The sequence below is a fragment of the Stomoxys calcitrans genome, chromosome 1 (assembly GCF_963082655.1).
Source record: "Stomoxys calcitrans chromosome 1, idStoCalc2.1, whole genome shotgun sequence".
Lineage (NCBI taxonomy): Eukaryota > Metazoa > Arthropoda > Insecta > Diptera > Muscidae > Stomoxys > Stomoxys calcitrans.
The window spans coordinates 150,996,532-151,017,060 of NC_081552.1; the positions used below are offsets into that span (position 1 = coordinate 150,996,532).

Sequence of the window (20,529 nt, forward strand, 5' to 3'; positions counted from 1 at the left end):
AGGGCGCATATAAATTGCATACACATTGCATATGTGAATGAGCTCCGAACCCTTCTGTGCATGATGAGATCCCTAGGGGCTTTTTCTAACTTTATTTATCCAAGATTTTTGACGTAGATCGATAAAGCGATTTCAAAAAACGCACGATGATGTTCTATGCGACCTCGCCAAAATGTTTAAGTATTGTATAGAGATTGCGATAGAAATGAGGCATTTTTTTTTTTTTTTTTTGAATAGTAAACTCCCTTATTATGCTATGTCTGACTTTCTTTCTATAGCACCATATAAAAATCCTGATAAGCCGTTTGAGCATTTAAAATATTATGGACATGAGCACATAAAAGACGCATTTATTATACTCAAACCAATTGTGGACGCACTTTTTCCACTCCCATTGAGACACCTCTAAGACATGGTTATTGAACGCTTCAGCAACATCATCTGGCGACGGAAATCGTTGACCATGCATTTATTGCTTAATGTGCGGAAATAAAAATAAGTCATTTGCTGCAATGTCAGGGCTGTACAACGGATGACTCATCAATTCGACGTTTTGGTCGGTCCAAAAGGCGCTGGTTTTAGTCGATTTGTTAGAGCTTGCAGTGTCATGGTGAACAATGACTTGTCTTCTCTTGTTCGTGTTTCGAATGTGTGTATTAAAGCGTATAGACCAGTAACGGATAAAAAGTGATGGGCGGTGAGTAAACTCGGAAATGGACCATTTTTAAAGTTTCGCCATAGGTACGTCCAATGACAAAAATCATTAGAGCTACATGGAAGGATTTAAAATATTATTGTGTATCATAAACCCCGAAATAACTCCAAATATACTCTGGAAGAGTTTGAATTACCAACTTAGATCTGCATTTAAACGGTACTAATTTGAGTAAGAATTGTGCTACAACATAAAATTGAACTTGTTAGCCTTTCAATATGCACAATCTATCAATCTTATCAAAAAAAAAAAAAAAAAAAAAAAAAAAAAAAAAAAGCATAAAATTCAGAAAAATGCATGAAGCCTTTATTTGAATCGTAAGTACGGTCCATATAATTTAATGTTTGAAGATGATGACTGTGACTAAGCCTCAAATGGTCCATCCGCTTACTCCAATTTTGGCATACTCTTTCCAACATTTCGGCCGGTATCTCACGAATAATTGCTTTAATGTTGTCTTCCAGTGCGACACTTGAAGTTTGTATTTATTGACATGAGCTTTAACATAGCCAAACAAAAAATAGTCAAAATACGTTAAATCGCACGTTCTAGGCGGCCAATTAACCGGTCCCGAACGTGAAATAAAATGTTAACGGAACTCGCCTCTCAATAAGTCCATTGGTTCAAGTGCTGTGTGGCATGTGGCACCGTCTTGTTGAAACCACATGTCATGCAGGTCAAGCTCTTGCATTTTGGGCAAAAAAAAAATTGGATATCATCTAACGGGTAAAAAAAAAGTGGGATATCATCTCACGGTTAGCGCTCACCATTCACATTTACGTTACGAATCGCACCATCTTTGAAGAAGTACGGTCCAATGATGCCAGCAGCCAATAAACCGCACCAAACTGTGACTTTTTCTGGATGCATTTCTAGCTCTTGCAAAGCTTCTGGCTGATCTTTACACCAAAATCGACAATTCCGCTTATTGACGTACCCATTGAGCCAAAAATGAGCTTCGTTGTAAAATGGAAGAAGCGCGCGATGAACTGTCCTAACAGAGCACGCATTTTTATAATAAAATTCAATAATTTGCAAAAGTGCGTGTACGATCCCCCTTTACATAAATTAATTTATAAGTAAAGAAAAACTAAATGAAATCCTGAATAACGTCTTATATATCAAGAATGAATACCCAGTGTAAAAAAAATTTTGTATTTGTCACAAATTCTTGCAAGAATTTTCTTTTATCGCAAACAAAATCCAAAGTTTTTCAGAAAAGAAGTTTACTTGGAGAAATTTTATTTCATGTGAAAGGAATTATTTTTGCTCCACGATTCGCCACCTGTAAAGATCTTATAAAAGTACTTTGAAGCACCGCGATGGTATATTTTCAACAGCGAGCGAATGTCAAATTTCGCGAGAACAAAACTTTTTACGGCAAGGTGTTCATGCAATATCGAATATATGCTGGAAGAAGCCTCTTCTCACGGTATGTCACATAACGATCCTGCTTTAAAAATTCATGCACGTCCTCAATCTTCTCTGCCACACTGTAAATATTTCAAAATCATATGTTGTTCATACGTCAAAACGTTCTGAGTACGGCATCATGAAATGTTGTCAGGTGTTATCTGAAACTTCTATAGCAGCACTCGTAAATAAATGAAAAAAAAAAACAAGTAAGAGCGTGCTTAGTTCGGCCGGGCCGGATCTGATATACCCTCCACCATGGGTCGATTTTTATCGAGTTCTTTGCGAGGTATCTCTTTTTAGTATAACTAAGAATAATGAATAAGAACTGTTATGCTTATGGAGCTATCTTAAGTTATAGTCCGATTCGGACCATAAATGAATTGAATGCTGAACATTATAGAAGTCATTGTGTAATATTTCAGTCCATTGGGATAAGAATTGCGCCTTGTAGGGGCTCAAGAAGCTATAAATCGATTCAGACGATATTGGATACGTATGTTGAAGGTCATGAGAGAAGCCGTCGTACAAAATTTCTGCCAAATCAGATAATTTTTCGAACGTATCCATTGATGGCTTTGCTTTACGTTCTCTTATTCTCAATAACAAAGCAAATAAACCAAAGACGCATTAAATTCGGTCACCGCCATGGATATATTTGTTATAATATATTATTATAACTTTACCATAGATATTAACATCCAGTTATGGACCTGAATCTGAATCATATTTAATTTAGGTGCCAATAAGCCTTATACAAATCACAGTTCCAAATTTAAGCGCAATAGGATAATAAAATAAGCTTTTATGTACTTAAGGTCTTAAATTGACAGAAACGTCTAAATTGCGACTAGATCCAAATGTGGATCCACGATAAAATTTAGGCCCTAAATCGGCAGATCAGTCTACGTGACATCTATACCTAAAAATCTTTGGATTTGGACCAATTCACAGTTTAAAATTTGAACGTTATCGGGTAATAAAAGAGGTTTTATGGGCTTAAGATCTTAAATCGGCAGATAACTCTATATGGTCGCTATATACAAATATGGTCTTATGTGGACCATACTCGTTTCAGGTATCGGGTGGCCTATTCCAACCCACTGTTCCGAATTTCAGCGATTCGGGTTAGAAATGCGTCTGTTATGGGTTTAAGACCCTAAATCGCCAGGCCGCTGTATATAGGCAACTATATACAAATATGATCCGATCTAGACCATATTGGATCGACAGACCTTATAAAACTCACTCATCCAAACTGCAGCGAAGTCGGGTAATAAGTGCGCCTATTATGGGCTTAAGACCCTATATAGACAGATCGCTCTGTTTGACAGCTATATCCAAATATAGTCCGAATCAGCCCATTCAATAACTTAACCTAGGTAGACTCGTATCTCAATTTTTGAAGAGTGTAGAGTGATTTCAACACACGGACAGACAGACAGACGGACGGACGGATACATGGAAATCGTTAAATCGTCCTAGAATTTTACGACGATCAGAAATATACGTATATGATCATTTTGTTAGGCAGAATGATTTGATTATTGAATAGAAATTGCAGCCACTGGTAAACGCTCCGTTTCGAAAGATGGCTGGACTTTCTTGTTCACTACCATCGCTTTGTACATAAGCACATGACTGCTGAGGCTCCCGGTTATGCAGCTCATTTTTGTGATACTTAAACAATATCCTAAGCAATTCGCATATATGTTGCTGAAAGACCATACAGAACAACATCCCCGTCCACCTCATCAGCGGATGTGAAGCCAAAGATAACAAAGCAATTGTTGTTGCGATCGATGAAGTCGCAGACTTGGGAATTGGCATTCATTGTCATTAATTGTCTAAAGATGTTTGTCCTAATTTAAAAGATTCGAAACAAAGATTAGCAAACTTTGATTTAAAGATGATTAATTTTCCAACTTTTTAGGGAAACATTCCCTATTGCAAAAAATATTTTCCCTCAAATTGAAGATTTTTATTTTAAATGGTAGGTTTATAAATCCTTAACTTATGTCTTGTTATTAAAACAAAAATCTAAAATTAAGGTCAAAATATTGTCGAATGTTTAGAAATCGACCTTGGGATAAGAGGACAGTGAACTATATTTAAAGACGTAAAATAGCCTATCAATAAGGAGCAACTTTAAGTGTTTAGTTTTTTTAAGGTTAAGATGGTAAGTTTAAAAAAGGAAATTTTCAAATAATAATAATCGGACAGTCATCCATTGAGTAAAATAAGAATAAATCAGCGATCAACATGTGAAACGGATGGTCATGTCCGTTGGTAAATAGGTAATTAATGTAAAGAGAGCGTTTTTATTTTAAAATTTTGATTCTTTGGTTCACTTTCATTGCTAAAATCCAACGAAATAGAAAAATACTGGAATTCTGGATTCAGTGTAGAGAATAATGATGTTAGAGATATATTTGGAAACAAAGTTTTATAAATGAGATATTGACCTCCAGATGAACGGGGATGTTGTTCTTTGTGGTCTTTCAGCATCACTAATGCGGATGTTGTTTAAGTATCACCTAAATGAGCTGCATAGCTGAGAGCCTCAGCAGTCATGTGGAAATGAACAAAGCGAAGGTAGTGAACAAGAAAGTCTAGCTTCTTTTTGAAACGGAACGTATACAAGTGGCAGCTATGTTTGTGTCCAAGGATCTGTTAGTCAGGCGATTCCTTTTCAGTAACTTTTCAATAATCAAATCTTTCTGCTTAACATAATTGTCATGGTCATTACGCTCGACTCCATTTTGGAGAAAAAAAACTGAGAGTAATAACAACAATATTTTGTTTGTCTTGAGGACATTCTATATGTTGCAGTTTTGTTGGGTGTATCTGGCACCTAATATAGACTACGAAACATATATTGGGGACCTTAAAATACATGTACTTCTACTAAATGACCCACGAAAATTCCATTAAAGAACAGGGGATACTTCTCTCATATCAAATAGCGCAGTTCGTTTAAAGTTTAAGCTCAATGATAAGGGGCTTCCGTTTTTATGCCGAGCCCGAACGGCGTGCCGCAGAGCGACACCACTTGGTAGAGAAGTTTTAACATGGCAAGATACCTCACAAATGTAGCCAGCATTAGTAAGGGGATAACCGTCGCTGAAAATTTTTCTGATATTCACGACTGGGTTTGAACCCAGGCTTCAGCGTCATAGGCGCACATGCTAACCTCTGCGCCACAGTGGCCCCCAAAAAATGCATGTCAAATGGGTATAAACTGCAGATTTGACGATAGGAATGTGCACAGGTTATAAGTACCATTTGTCACAAGAAATTTTGAACACTTGTTTGCTGAATATTTCTAACATACATATATTGCAATATTGACTATTGACCCCATAAAGTATACATGTTGTCATGTCCTGTTCGCCGTCTGTCTATCCTTTCATACGAATAAAGCATGCCGCTCCAAATTTTACACAGATATAGTAGTTCGGATGTGATCCGAAAAGCAAGAGGGCGCAATTCTTCCCCAACGTGGCTGAATTCTGGGGCCAATTTCATTATAAGTTTTAACATCCATGCCTGATATAGCTCCCATATAAAGCATTTCAACATACATTAAAAAAAAACACATTGGAATGCTGTACCCATACAATGCTCGTATTAGCAGCCAAGGCATCTTCTGGAGCTGCTTTTGATTTATGTTCTTTTTGTGATAATAAGGAAACAAATACAGATATTAAAACATTTGTTTGGCTCTGCTCGCTACAGTAGTTGATAGTTTGTATGAATAATAAGATTAGTGGCGGTGGCTGTTCAAAGTATGGCCCGGCTTAACTTACCGCTTTCTTGCATGTTTTACAGTAACAATTTCTCGCTTGTATAAAATAAAAATTGCGCTGAGAACAAAATGTTTTTCAGCGTTTATCAGAGCACTACATCAAATTTTTATGATTTTCCCTCCATTTTTTTTTTGCATATTATGGAACATACAAAATATTTAGCATGCCACCAATATTTCATAAACTGAATGAGGAACAGTCACATTATAAAAATAAATGCCTGCAATAATACCATCTTTTCTCAGAGTCTTCTGTTCAATGCAATTGAAAAAAACCTCATTTACAAAGAGCTTTTATCGTGAGAGACAAAACAAATAGAAATGAACGAAGGACGCAACAAAGGCAAAGAAGATGTGCTCTTAATATCATTGACTTAGTTGAATCAACAATCTTGGAGACAGATTATCACTCCCCGTTTTTATTTTCCGGTTGTGCTCTTAAATTCTTTGATGTTTTCTTTTTTTGTCTTGGAGAATAAAAACAAATATTACAAAGGCAAGAGAATGCTATAATAAAATACTTGAGCGAAAGTGCCAGAAGAGCAAAATACAATAAATGATGAGGTAGGATGTGGCAGCCTGTAAAATCTTTTTTTTTACATTTTTAATGAGTTTTACTTTCTCGGCTTCATATCTTGGTCTCCGTTGACATTTTACTTTTGCCTTCTTGCGGCATGCGATAATAATGTTGGAGTCTGTCTGTGGGGCCATTGATGCGTATGAGTAATGCATTTTAATTGGCTGTAAACAGTCATTACTCATACCTACCGGTGGCCAACTCGGCCGTTCATTCGCAAAGCAACGAACACACGCACACTGGCATCCACATCCACTTCCGTACACACTTATACATTCTGACGGAAGAGGTTAAGACATTTTGGTGAGTGGCTCTTTAATACATTTAAAATATTGCGACGGCAGTGACGATTCCGTCACACAAAGTTGTGGAATATTATCTCATAAAGGGAGTGGAAGAGAAGATTAACAAATTTAATTTGCAGGCATCCGTGTTTCCGAAAATCTCAGTTTTCTGGAATGCGAATACAGGAAAACGTATTAATTTAAAACAAAGGATGGATAAATTTTGAAAAAGTGGCATTTCATTCATTTCAATGACACTCGGCAAGCATGCAATGTTGGAAGATTTTAAGAATTTAACTATGCAAAATTGTTAGATTTTTCTTTTAAATTTGAATTAGCTTTTGAAAATAATCCTATCTATTTACAGCTTTGTACGAATGGCTTGGATTGGCTAATATTAACGAAAGTATTGAAATCGATTTATAACCTAAACTATATGAAAAGAGTCTTCTTTGTATTCATAAATTAATAAAAGAAAAGCCTATTTTCCCCTAATAAACCCATTATAAGTTTGAACAAGTTTTTGTGTGTCCAACACTTTCATAAGGGTTCAAGAAGTCCATGAATGTTAATTTTTGTATACAATTAAAGATATTGGAACATATATTACATAAATAATTTCAATTGAGTCCAGCTATATTTGTCCTCACCACAATAGTTTGATTTCTAATAATACGAACGAAAAGGTTAAACAATTTTGTGCATAAAATATTTAATAACATTGTTTTGCTTATAATGTATATTTAATGGGAATAATTTTTCTTCTTTCTCGCTTCTTTCATGCCGTGGCAGAACTTCAGGTTATCCACATTTTAAGCAAAGAGCCTGGGGTCGCCCCGCACTCAAAAAAAAAACTTTAAACGGACATATTATGTAAGACTACACAAACTCCAGAATGACAAGCCCTGCAAACATTTTCGACTGCCAAATAATCTCAACGATTCTCCCCTCACACAGCGTTGCCAAATCGAAAACTCTTGAAAATAATTCTGGAACATTTGAACGAAAACGTAACATAGTCCTTGCTGAGGCGTTTTCTAATAAGTATGCAAAACCTAGGGACCCTAGTCTGTCCAGTAGTGAAATTCTGTAAACTGTTTAAACGAAAATCGTTAAAACCAGTTTATACATTTTCTGTCTTACTTTAAAAAAGGGTTTATTGTTTTCTTTTTGTAATAGAAACAGAGTACCTTAGGTTGGCGGACAATATCCGATTGTATGAAATAAGACCGAAAAAATATATCGCAAAACGTATGAAAAAGCGATAACAGAAGAGTTAACAAATTTGGTAGTCAGTAGCAACTTTTAACGATAATCGACATCAGCTGTTTTCGTCAACTACACGACGGACAATTTTGCGGTGTTTACTTTATTATAACATTGTTTATAGTGGCTTCAGAGCAGTGATGGGCACACTAACGCAGTTGGCATTACTAAACTGTGTTTGTGTGAGTGGCAGCAAAATCCGAAAAATCAATTAAGTGAAGAAGCTATGTAAAATAGCAAAATGTGTCAACCCAACGTAGCCAAACGAATCTGCTTACACTGTACGTGCGTAATGTTCGTTTTTCCTACACAAAAAAATTTATCACGATAATTTTTTCAATTAAAAATGTTTTCATAAAAAATTAATTGAATTATTGAAAAAATAATTAAATATTTTTTTTTAATTGAATCCGGATTTTTTTTTTCAATTACGACCATTAATTGATTCAATAATTTTATACCTTACACCACCACTGTGGTACGGGGTTTTATAAAATTGTGCATTTATTTGCAAGGCTTAGAAGGAGAAGTGCTAGACCCATCGATAATTACTAGCTAGACCCGATAACCTAAGGTAGAACCGGCTTAGAATCACTTCCTGATTCGATTTAGCTATGACCGTTTGTCTGTCCATGTATTCTTGTGATCAAGTTACAGGTCGTATTTATTTTCCGATTGTCATGAAATTTTGCACAAGCCTATTTTTAGGCCCAAGGACGAACGCTATTGGTTGGACTTTTAAGGCTATATAAGCCACAATTCTGGTACGATCTTTACGAAATTTGGCAAGAGGTGCATTATTTGACGTCTTCATGTGTGCAAAATTTCATAAAAATCGGTCCAAACTTAGATGTAGCTCCCATATATAACTTTCATTCGATATGGAATTTTAAGGCTGTAGAAGCCACAATTTTGGTCCTTTACAAAATTTGGCATGAAGTGTTTTATTTGACGTCCTCATATGTGATCAAAATTTCGTCAAAGTCGAAAGTCAAAGTCCAGATTTAGATATAGCTCCCATATATAACTTTCATCCGATATGGAATTTCATGGCTGTAGCAGCCACAACTGTGGTCCGATTTTACAAAATAATGCACGTGTGCAAAATTTCATCAAAATTGGTACAGGTTTAGATATAACTCCCATATAATCTTGAAACCGATATGGCCTTTTATGTATGCGGAAATCCAAATTGTATGTCCCATCGTAAGAAATTCTTACAGGTTCTAATCGATATTTCCATAGGTATCCGAATTAAAATCTGAGAGATAAAAATTGGAGATATGTTCCGTATATTAAAATACTACAAACACTAGGTGGTGTAGGGTATTATACAGTCGGCTCCGCCCGACTTTTGTCTTTCCTTACTGGTTTCAATAAAATCGTAAAAGTTTTTATATATACAATGCGATTTCTATCTTTTTCAATTAAACAATAACGACCTAAATCACTTATTTTTTCCTTTTTGGCACTCGATTCGTTTGCTAATTCATTGAAAACTGCTGATTTTATAAAGAGAAAAATTTGTTTTCATTCAATTGGCGAACGAATCGATTCACAAAAATGAAAAAGTGTAAGTGGTCTAGGAAGTAAGTTCTTTCAATCATTTTTTAGTTGAATAACATTCAACTAAAAAATGATAACTGTCCATTTTTGAAAAAACCTAGAAGCTCGAAATTTTGATAAATACTTTCTATAAATATAAGATGAAACTACCCCACAAACAATCTTTCGACTACCTCAATAACTCAATACTAATTTGATTTATGATCAAAATATGCATATAATGGTATATGGGCTTCTTAGCATCGATATAATTATTAGAACATATTCTAGATTAATGTTCTTCTGTTGAGTTCCCAATACACGTAATTCACAAAGTAACTGTAATAAAAATATTGGGTTGCCCAAAAAGTAATTGCGGATTTTTCGTATAGTTGGGGTTGACAAATTTTTTCACAGCTTCTGACTCTGTAATTGCATTCTTTCTTCTGTCAGTTATCAGCTGTTACTTTTAGCTTGCTTTAGAAAAAAAGTATAAAAAAAGTATATTTGATTAAAGTTCATTCTAAGTTTTATTAAAAATGCATTTACATTCTTTTAAAAAAATCCGCAATTACTTTTTGGGCAACCCAATATACTGAATACTGTTAGTTTATGTCGCTAGCTAGACCTAAACCCGCCTCGCAACTATTTCTTTTATAATTCGGGAAACAATATTTTCCATTGCAATTTTAGGAGTATTCATGGACCCAAAAAAAAAACTCATATTCGTGTTTCAGGAGTTTTACATATGTCAACCATGTTGCATCGAAATCGAGGGTGTGTCTCATACAGCGCGCTTTTTGCAAAAATGTTCATATGAAACATAACGCACTTTTAATATTTTCAATTAGATTTTATTGATCCAATTAAATTAATTGGATATTTCGGATAATTTAATACTTTTTTAATTGGATCGATTAAAAAATTAATTAGGAATTTCAAAAATTGTCAATCATTTCTTTAATTATATATTAAATTTTTTAATTGAAAATTTTTTCAATCACCATTTAAAGAAACTGTAGTTGATATTATCATTTTCGTGATTGAAGCATTTTCAATTAAAAAATTAATTGGATCAATTAAAATCGTGATTGAACCCAATTTTAATTTTTTTCTGTGTATGCCCGCGGGCACATGAATTTATGTGCGGTTATGTGTTGTTACCCATCTATGCTTTAGAGTGTTTTTCTTTTGTTTTTCGTAATATGAAAAAATATGTTGGCAAAAGTTTTATGAATATAAATTAGTATTGATAACACTTTTTCCTAATAATTGTCTACATTTTATTTAAATCTTTGATGTTTAAAAAAAAAAACAAATTCGGCCAGGCCGAAACTTATATACGGGTCACCATGGATCACATTTGTCAAGTTCTTTGAATGAATTTTTCAGTAAATATATGAGTATCATTAAATTATTGGCCGCTATGGACTGTACTTGTCATGGCTGTCAGAAGTCATAGAAAAATATCACCTCCAAAATTTCAGGCAAATCGAGTAAAAATTGCGCCCTTCAGCACTCTAAGCCAGTGTCAAATTGGGACATCGGTTTATATGGCAGCCACATCAGGCTATAAACCTGCAAGAGAGCCATTGGCAAAAGTTGGGATTTAAACCTCGTGTCATGCATTGGGTATATACTGCAGTTATCAGACCTATTATGCTATATGGTGTAGTGGTCTGGTGGACGGCGCTTCAAAAATCCACCTACTGCTCAATACTTAACCGGATCCAAAGGATGGCTTGTTTTTGCATCACAGCCGCATTGACGACACTATCTGATGCACTGAATTTAATGCATCTTATGCCTCTGGACATTATGGCTACCCAAATTGCAGCGACCATTGCCGTGAGGTTAACGCAGCTTTCGCATTCGTGGCGGCCACGGACACTATGTTATACTTGATACAATATCCGACGTTCCAGGCAATGTGGATTACACCCTACCAGAGCCGCTTTTTGAGCCGCTATTCCTTATGGAACCGATTGGAACTACGAAGAAGTTACATAGATTTCTATGCGGATGATTCCAAACTAAACGACCAGGTGGGCTTTGGGGTGTACTCTAAAGACCTAGAACTGGTCCTATCGAAGAGGTTACCCGACCATTGCAATGTGTATCAAGCTGAGATCCATGCAATTAAGGAAGTGGTGGAATGGCTAAGATATAATGTCATTACGACGATTGGCATAAATATCTTCTCAGACAGCCAGGCAGTTATTAAATCCCAGGAGAACGTATTTCTGAACACATAAACCGCCCTCGACTGTTGCAGATCTCTCAACGAGATGACTGAACAGTTCAAAATTCACCTGTTATGGGTGCCGGGACACAGAGATATCCCAGGGAATTCTAAAGCAGACGAGCTTGCGATACTAGGAACTACCTTACACGCTCCAGGGACACTGGAATCTGTGGGTTAGCTAAGTTTTCCGGACCAGGCCCGAAGGACAACGAATGATAGATGGTCACAAAGAGGGGGCTGTTAGCATTTCAAAACTATGTGGCCCATCTAGACTTGAAGAGGTCTACTGCTTTGCTGTCATTGGCAAGAACAGACGTCTTAATCATTGTGTCCGTCATGGCAGGTCACTGTCTAATCGGAAAACATGCTGACAGACTGAAGCTTGCCAGCAACGAGTTTTGCAGAAGCTGTAGGGACATCGAGGAAGAAGAGACTTAGAACACCTTCTGTGTGTGTGTACCGCACTAGCAGTTAGAAGGAGTTCCACCTTGGGTTCTCATTTCTTTGAGAACCTGTCTGATTTAGCGGACATGAACATTCGCAAGTTACTGGGGCTTTTAAAGCGATCTGGATGGTTCAACGGTAGGAACTAGAAGGCATCTTCATTCTTCTGTTCCTTTGGTATCACAATGGACGAACATGTCTAAGTAAGTCTGATGGCAGACTGCCACTCAAACTTAACCTAACCTACATCAGGTTATCGACCGATGTAAATCATAGTTGGCACAGATGTTGGAAGTAATTTCTCAACGACATGTGCAAAATTTCAGCAAAATCGGATACGAATTGGGAGATTGGTTTATATGACAGCTATATCAAGTTATGGACTGATTTGAACCATACTGAAAACAGTTCTTGAAAGTGATACCAAAACACCACGTGCAAAATTTCTGATCCAAATCGGGTAAGAATTGCGCCTTCTAGAAGCTCAAGAAGTCTAACGGGAAGATAGGTTTTTATAGGGGCTATATCAGGGTTACGGACTGATTTAGACCATATTTGGCACAGTTGATGGAAGTGATACCAAAACACCACGAGCAAAATTTATAGAAGTTCAAGAAGTCAACTCGGGAGATCGGTTTATATGGCAGCTGTATCAGGTTATGAACCGATTTAGGTCATACTTGCCACAGTTGTTGGAAGTGATACCAAAACACCACGGATAACAATTGCACCCTCTAGAGGCTCAAGAGGTCAAGACCCAAGATGGATTTATATGGCAGCCATATCAAAACATAGACCAATTGGCCTTTCGACAGATGGACGGACGGACATGGCTAGATCGACTTAAAATATCATGACGATCAACAAAATATGTACTTTATATATTCTTAGACGCATATTTCTAGGCGTATTAAACGGAATGACGAAATTAGTATATCGCCATCCTATTGTGGAGGGTATAATAAGAATTTGTTTTAATTTTAGTTTTTTTGAGCAAAGTTGCCAAAGAGAAAAAACAGATAACGATTTCTGTTAACTAAGAATTAGAGAATAACATAATCGATAGTGCAAACGAGTTTTTTCATCGACAAATTTAACTAAGCGATGTTACAGAATTACAGTACAGAGGCTGATTCATGCGGCTTAAAAGTGGTTGGTCAAAGCTCGATTTATGAGTTATAGGACATAAAAATTTTTTTAGGATATACGTCAAGGTATCGTCGGTATTTTTGAAATTGTGGGACTATGTGTTAAGCGATTGCAAATTTTATTAAGCCGTTTTAAATGTTAGAAAATTCTATGAATATTTAATGGTTAAAAAATTCTATGAGTATAGAATGAAAAATTATTCCAGACATTTTAATATGCACAGGTTTAAGGGATTTACGAGCTATCTTTTATAAAAAAAAGAAACACGCCAATCCGCCTGTAAATTACTGTTTGGCAAGCAAAACAGTTCCAGAATTATGTTCAAGATTTTTCGAATTGATAACATTGTGCGCCGTGAGGAGTTGTGTCCTCAAACGGGTATTTTGCGAATCTTCCAAACAACGAGTAAGTCAGAAGAGTCTTGGAAGATCTTAGAATCGCGCAAGAATCAAGTGGAGTATATTTTGGTACTTTCTGGTATTTGTTGTTCACTCTGGCGAACATTTTGAACACCATTTTGTATTAATTCAATACCAGAGGAGGAACTGAAGGCGCCACGTTTAAAGTTTTGCCATCGCAGCAAAAATTTACCTTTGCACATTATTGGCGCTATTATAAAATGTTTGTTTCAATTTAATTAAATGCAATTTAATATTATTCTTGTACGAAAATGCGTGTTTTTAGTGGTGAATATTAATTTGTTACGAAATATCCAAAAAAAAAAATAAGTCGATATCACACAACTTGATAAAGTATCTTGTTTTGTAAAAGATCATAAGCGTGTGTTGGTATGTTCACTGAAATACCATTCCTGGAGAACAAAGTATGCGGAATCAATTGCTGAATAAAAATAATCTGGGTTGGTCACAATGTAACACAAGTTTTTGTAGTTTTTAATATACACAAATGAACAAAAATGAAATTTATATTCTTTTGAGAAGAAGACAAAAAATTAAAGTTGTTTTAAAGTGTTGCTTAAATTTTTGTTGATAAATTTTAGATTTTGTGACCTTTTTATGTAGATAAAACTGAGCGTTGCCATGCGTCAACATCAGTGGTGTTAGGGTGCAGTATTTGAATACCTTCGACCAAAGGATGTTTTGTCTGTCCAAAAGCATGCTAACTTTCAAACCAGTAAAGCTAACTTCTTGAAATTTTACACAAGAACTTATGATTGATGTAGTTCGGTTGGGATTGTAAATAGACCAAATGGGTCTTCGTTAAGATATAGCTCCCGATTATGCTGGCATTGTGCACAAGGTCATCTGTTATGATTCATCCTAAATGGTATACTTAGTTGAAATCGGAAATTAGTCTGTCAATAATCTGTTTTGATCCTATTTGTCAAAAGCGACTATGTTGAATTGTTCAAAATATGATGTTACCCCTTAACTGTATAACAGTTGAACCTCGATTACCCGGGCCTCTATTGACCCCTGTTAACCGGCATGCTGTGCTTATGATTTTGAACCTCTATTAACCGTACTTTACCTCTATTAACCGTGCACTACATACACGAATGTTTGATGTAAAATTCTGGGATTCTCATTTTAATTTTTAGTTTAAGGTGCATAATCAATCAGAAATTGTCGCTAATTAAAAATTGACCGGTCAAGGTGTTTGTTCAAAAATGGCTCCAACAACAAAGGAGAAACAAGGGAGCACGTAAAGTTCTATTAATACTGGAAAAATTAGAACTGATTAAAGATCATAGTAAAAATATGTCCATTGGTTTGTAATCAGAAATATACGGTGTTGGCAAACAAACTCTACGCGATTTAATAAAAAATAAGGAAACAATTTTAAATTTTGCCTCTAGAAGTGAATCTAAAGATGGTTTGAAGAAAAGACACACTAAAACAATCTGAAAATCCAAAAGTAGATTTCGCAGCATACACATAGTTTCGCCAAGAAAGGTTCATGGGAAACCCAATTTCAAATTTAACAATTTTATTGCCTGACATAAAATAGGATAGGTTTTAAGTTCGGCCGGGTCGAATCTTTTATACCCTTCACCATGAATCGCATTTGTCGACTTCTTTCCAGGTATCTCTGTTTAGATAAACCAAGGATAAAAGAAAATAATTGCTTTGCTAATTGAATTTTGGAGACCACAGTGGAAGTATATGTGTAAATTTTCAGCCAAATCGAATAAGAATTAGGCCTCAAGAAGTAAAATAGGGAGATCAGTTTATAGGGCAGCTATATGAGATTATGAACCGATTTAAACCATACTTGACACAGTTGTTGGAAGTCATAACGAAGCACGTCATGCAAAATTTCAGTCGGATAAGAATTGAGTCCAAATCGGATAAGAATTGCGACCTCTAGAGGCTCAAGAAGTCAAGACCCCAGATTTGTTTATATGACAGCTATACCAGGTTATGGACCTATTTGAACCATAATTGGCGCAGTTGTTGGAAATCATAACAAAACACCTCATGCAAAATTTCAGCCAAATCGGATGAGAATTGGGTAATCTAGTGGCTCAAGAAGTCAAGATCCCAGATCGGGTTATATGGCAGCTGTATTAAAACATGGACCTATATGGCCCATTTACAATCCCAACCGACCTTCACTAATCAAGCGGCTAGCTTTACTCCTTCGAAAGTTAGCGTGCTTTCGACAGACGGATATGGCTAGATCGACTTAAAATGTCATGACGACCAAGAATATATATAATTTATGGGTTCTTAGACGAATATTTCGAGGAGTTACAAACAGAATGACGAAATTAGTATACCCCCATCCTATGGTGGAGGGTATAAAAACGACATAGAATTTACAGGCTCAATGTGACAGGGGAAAAATAATGCGCCACTCTGTTTGTAGAAGTCTTACTGAACAAATTTATAACGCCGACAAAACAAGCCTATTTTGGAAGTGGCTTCGCTGGTCACTAGTACAGAAATATCAATCGATGGGTACAAAGCATCCAAGGATAAAATAACAGCCTTGATTTGTGGTAATGCAACTAGCACCGAATTGCACTTACTTAATTCAGCCGAAAATTAATCATCCAAAATCTTTTGGCTGCAGGCACCAGATATGATTTCGCCAAGTCCTTGAATATTAAGACAGCTTTGTGGACAGCTGCTATATCTTGGGACAAAGTAACACCACAAGTGTTACGCAATGTTTGGAACAACCTGCTATCCCAAAATGACGAAAATGCGAACTATGCCGCAGTTGTACAATCAGACATTGTAATACCGCCATGATTGTTCTATTGATGACTTCTTAAAGTGGATCTAGCGCGTCGCATCCTGTGCTATTCTATCTGATACCGACATAATACGTATGGGCAAATTAAAGCGAAGATTACGAGACTAATGGGGATTCAGACGAAGGAAATTCAAAATATTCTGAAATACCCACATTGACTCAAGCAATAGAGGAACGCAGTGTTTTTGGAATTTCTTGAAAACAATAGAATTCCAGAAATTTCAGAGCCAGATGTAATGCAGGTACATCGCATACAAACAAATCTGTTCAAACAAAAAATACACGCTCAAAAACAACACTTCATAAGTACTTGAAATTATTATATTGTACATAACATATAGCATATTTACTTTAAAACGCTATCTATATACCGATGCATGCATATAATATCTTACAACTCTGTACGGTATTGAAAGAAATCAATAAAAAAATGCATAATTAATGACATTAAAAAGAAAACCCTCTATTAATCCTGTTTTTCGATTTTCCGTGCTAAGTTCGGTCCTAAGTGAGCCGGATAATCGAGGTTCAACTGTATTTACGTTCTTTCTTCAGTAAAATGAAGCAATATCTGAAATTTTCTTCATAAAAAATCGGTACCCTAACAGTCCTGGTGTTGCCAGGACACCTACACAAAAAATCGCCTAAAAATTCTCAATTAAAGATTTAATTGAAAATAAACTCGTTTTCAATTAAAAAATTAATTGACTGAATCATTTGTTTATTAAATATGATTCAATTTATTCAATTACGGTCGTGATTGAAATTTTTGCAATTTTCAAATGAATAATTAATTGATTCAATGAATTTTTTTATTGAATCTGAAAGAATTTTTTAATCACAATCGTGTTTGAAAATTTTTTTAGTCATCAATTAAAAAATTAGTTGAATTTTTTTTTTTTTTTTATAACCCTTTTATTATAATATGTAGGCATCATAAGCATCATATTACATATCGTCCCCCACGATTTAATTGGAAAGAGATTTCAAGGGCCCATACGTCCCACATTTCGGTAAATTCATAGCAATCCCATGGCAGCCGGTTCTATGAACAGGATATCAAAAAAGTTCAATTCAATAAAAAAAATTAATTGAAAATTTGGATAAATTTCAATCAATCAATAAAAAAATTAATTGAAAACTTAAAAATTTTCAATAATTTTTTTAATTGAATATGCAACTTTCTTATTGCAAATTTTTTCAATTACTCCTTTAAAAAACGGTGATTGATATTATCATTTTCGTGATTGAAGCAGTTTCAATTAAAAAATTTATTGGACCCATTAATTTCGTGATTGAATACGATTTTAATTTTTTTCTGTGTTAGGATTAAAGCACAATATTTTTGGAATACTAAGCTTTCAAATAATAAACGTGAATACATCGTCCAATTCATTCTGGAGCTGGAATGGAAAATAACGGCAGACAAAATAACTAAAATATTGGGTTGCCCAAAAAGTAATTGTCGGTAATATAGTAGTAATATAGTCGACGTTGACAAATTTTCAACGGCTTGTGACTCTGTAATTGCATTCTTTCTTCTGTCAGTTATCAGCTGTTACTTTTAGCTTGCTTTAGAAAAAAAGAGCGCGAAATTTTGTTTACATTTGTTTGTTTGGCGTCAATTTTAATATGGGTACCACATGTATTGAAAGAAATTCATTTAACAAACCGAATCAACGCTTGTGATATGCACCTTAAACGCAATGAATTCGATCCGTTTTTAAAACGAATCATAACTGGAGATGAAAAATGGATTGTTTACAACACGTTAGTCGAAAACGATCTAGGTCCAAGCATGGTGAACCATCTCAAACCACTTTAAAGGCTGATATCCACCAAAAGAAGGTTATGCTGTCTGTTTGGTGGGATTGGAAGGGTGTGGTATATTTTGAGCTGCTTCCAAGGAACCAAACGATTAATTCGGATGTTTACTGTCAACAATTGGACAAATTGAATACAGCCATCAAGGAGAAGCGACCAGAATTGGTCAATCGTAAAGGTGTCATATTCCACCAGGACAACGCTAGACCGCACAGACCAAAAACTGAGTGAGCTTGGCTGGGAACTTTTGATGCATCCACCATATAGCCCTGACCTTGCACCATCAGACTACCATTTATTTCGATCTTTGCAGAACTCCTTAAATGGTAAAACTTTCGGCAATGATGAGGCTATAAAATCGCACTTGGTTCAGTTTTTTGCAGATAAAGGCCAGAAGTTCTATGAGCGTGGAATACTAAATTTGCCAGGAAGATGGCAAAAGGTTATCGAACAAAATGGCAATTATATATTTGATTAAAGTTCATTCTAAGTTTTATTAAAAATGCATTTACTTTCTTTAAAAAAATCCGCAATTACTTTTTAGGCAATCCAATACTACAATATTATACTTATGCTTTTAAACAAACAACTGACAAATAGTTTTTATTTACATACACCAAATTCCTCAATTGTCATTAAAAAGTTAAAAAATGTTGAATGGATTTATTCAACAGTTTAAAATGTTTAATTTATTATGAGCAGACAGTGTTTGCTGATATCAGCAGACTATTTTTTCTGGGTGAAACTGTACTTTTCGTTTTATATTTTATGCATACCAGGCAGTATTGTTTTGATAACATACAGTACCACTACTAATACCGTATGGCATCGAAATAAGCATCATCATCATAGAAGTTGTGTACCCTACAAAGAAGCTTCCACTGATTCCGTATCTCTTTATGCTGGAGCCTCGCAGCCTTTCCCTTGTATAGAAGAGGCTCTATGCATCTTCTTACCAGTCTCGACCTCACATAACATAATACCTAAAATGTAAGGCCAATAGGTTGACTTTGCCGCAAAAAGTATCCAGATCTGATGATTCAGTCAAAAGTTACAAGGGTTGCCTTTTATATTTCGTGATTGGATAACCAGCATGTTGTAATCTGCCAACTGACAGCTCTATTGTAAAGCTTGACATTTTTGAAGTTATATGTACTCAGAACGTTCTGACATACAAGCGCTATTTGTGTTCATTACAGTAACTTAAAAGCTTCATATAGCTCAAAAAATGGAATTAAGTCGTGATCATTTTCGTGCGATTATGTTTTACAACTTTCGACGTAGATTAACTCGATGAACTTAATTAAATTTTTGGCGATGAAGCTCCATCAAGGACCAGAGTTTATCGATGGTATGGTGAATTCAACCGAGGTCGTAGTTCACTCCAAGACGAATTTTGTGAAGGTCGTCCAAAATTAGTTGTTGTTCCCAAAACCATTAATGTTGTTCGCCAACTGATATTGCTAGATCGTCATGTGACCTATCGTGAGATTGAGACAACCTTAGGCATAAGTCGGATCAGTATACATTCCACATTGTGTGAACATTTGGCCGTTCGCGTTGGATTCCACACAATTTGTGAATCGCCCAAAAAAAGGCTTGTGTCAATTGGTCGAAAGAAATGATCCAAAAATACGAAACAACTGCATTTTTGAGCACTCAAAACATCCATTTAATGAGTTATCTGCCGTATAGTCCTGACTTGGTGCCGAATGACGGCTTTTTATTCCCGTACGTAAAAAATAAAATGAGTGGTCAACGTTTTTCCGACTCCTGAAGAATCGGTTGATGTGTTCAGAATGCATGTTTTGAAGATACCTCAATCATAATCGTAAAAGTGCTTCAACAATTGGTTCAAACGCATGCAAAAGTGTATAGATCTTAATTAAGAATATTCTGAAACACAATAAAGCGATTTTCGATGATTAATATTTGTTTTTGTTCTCTATTCCCGAAATATAAAAGGCAACCCTCATACACAGTTTGGATTCTTTCCTCGACGTTCCTTTTCCAGCTTAGTTTCTCATCAAGAAT

General features: G+C 35.5%; 1 protein-coding gene across 5 annotated transcripts in view; it reads right to left on the reverse strand.

Moving 5' to 3' along the window:
* The window catches only part of LOC106084006 (bifunctional heparan sulfate N-deacetylase/N-sulfotransferase), a 575,726-nt gene that overhangs the window by 2,702 nt on the left and 552,495 nt on the right, over positions 1-20,529 (reverse strand). The gene's annotated exons all lie outside the window — the stretch shown is intronic.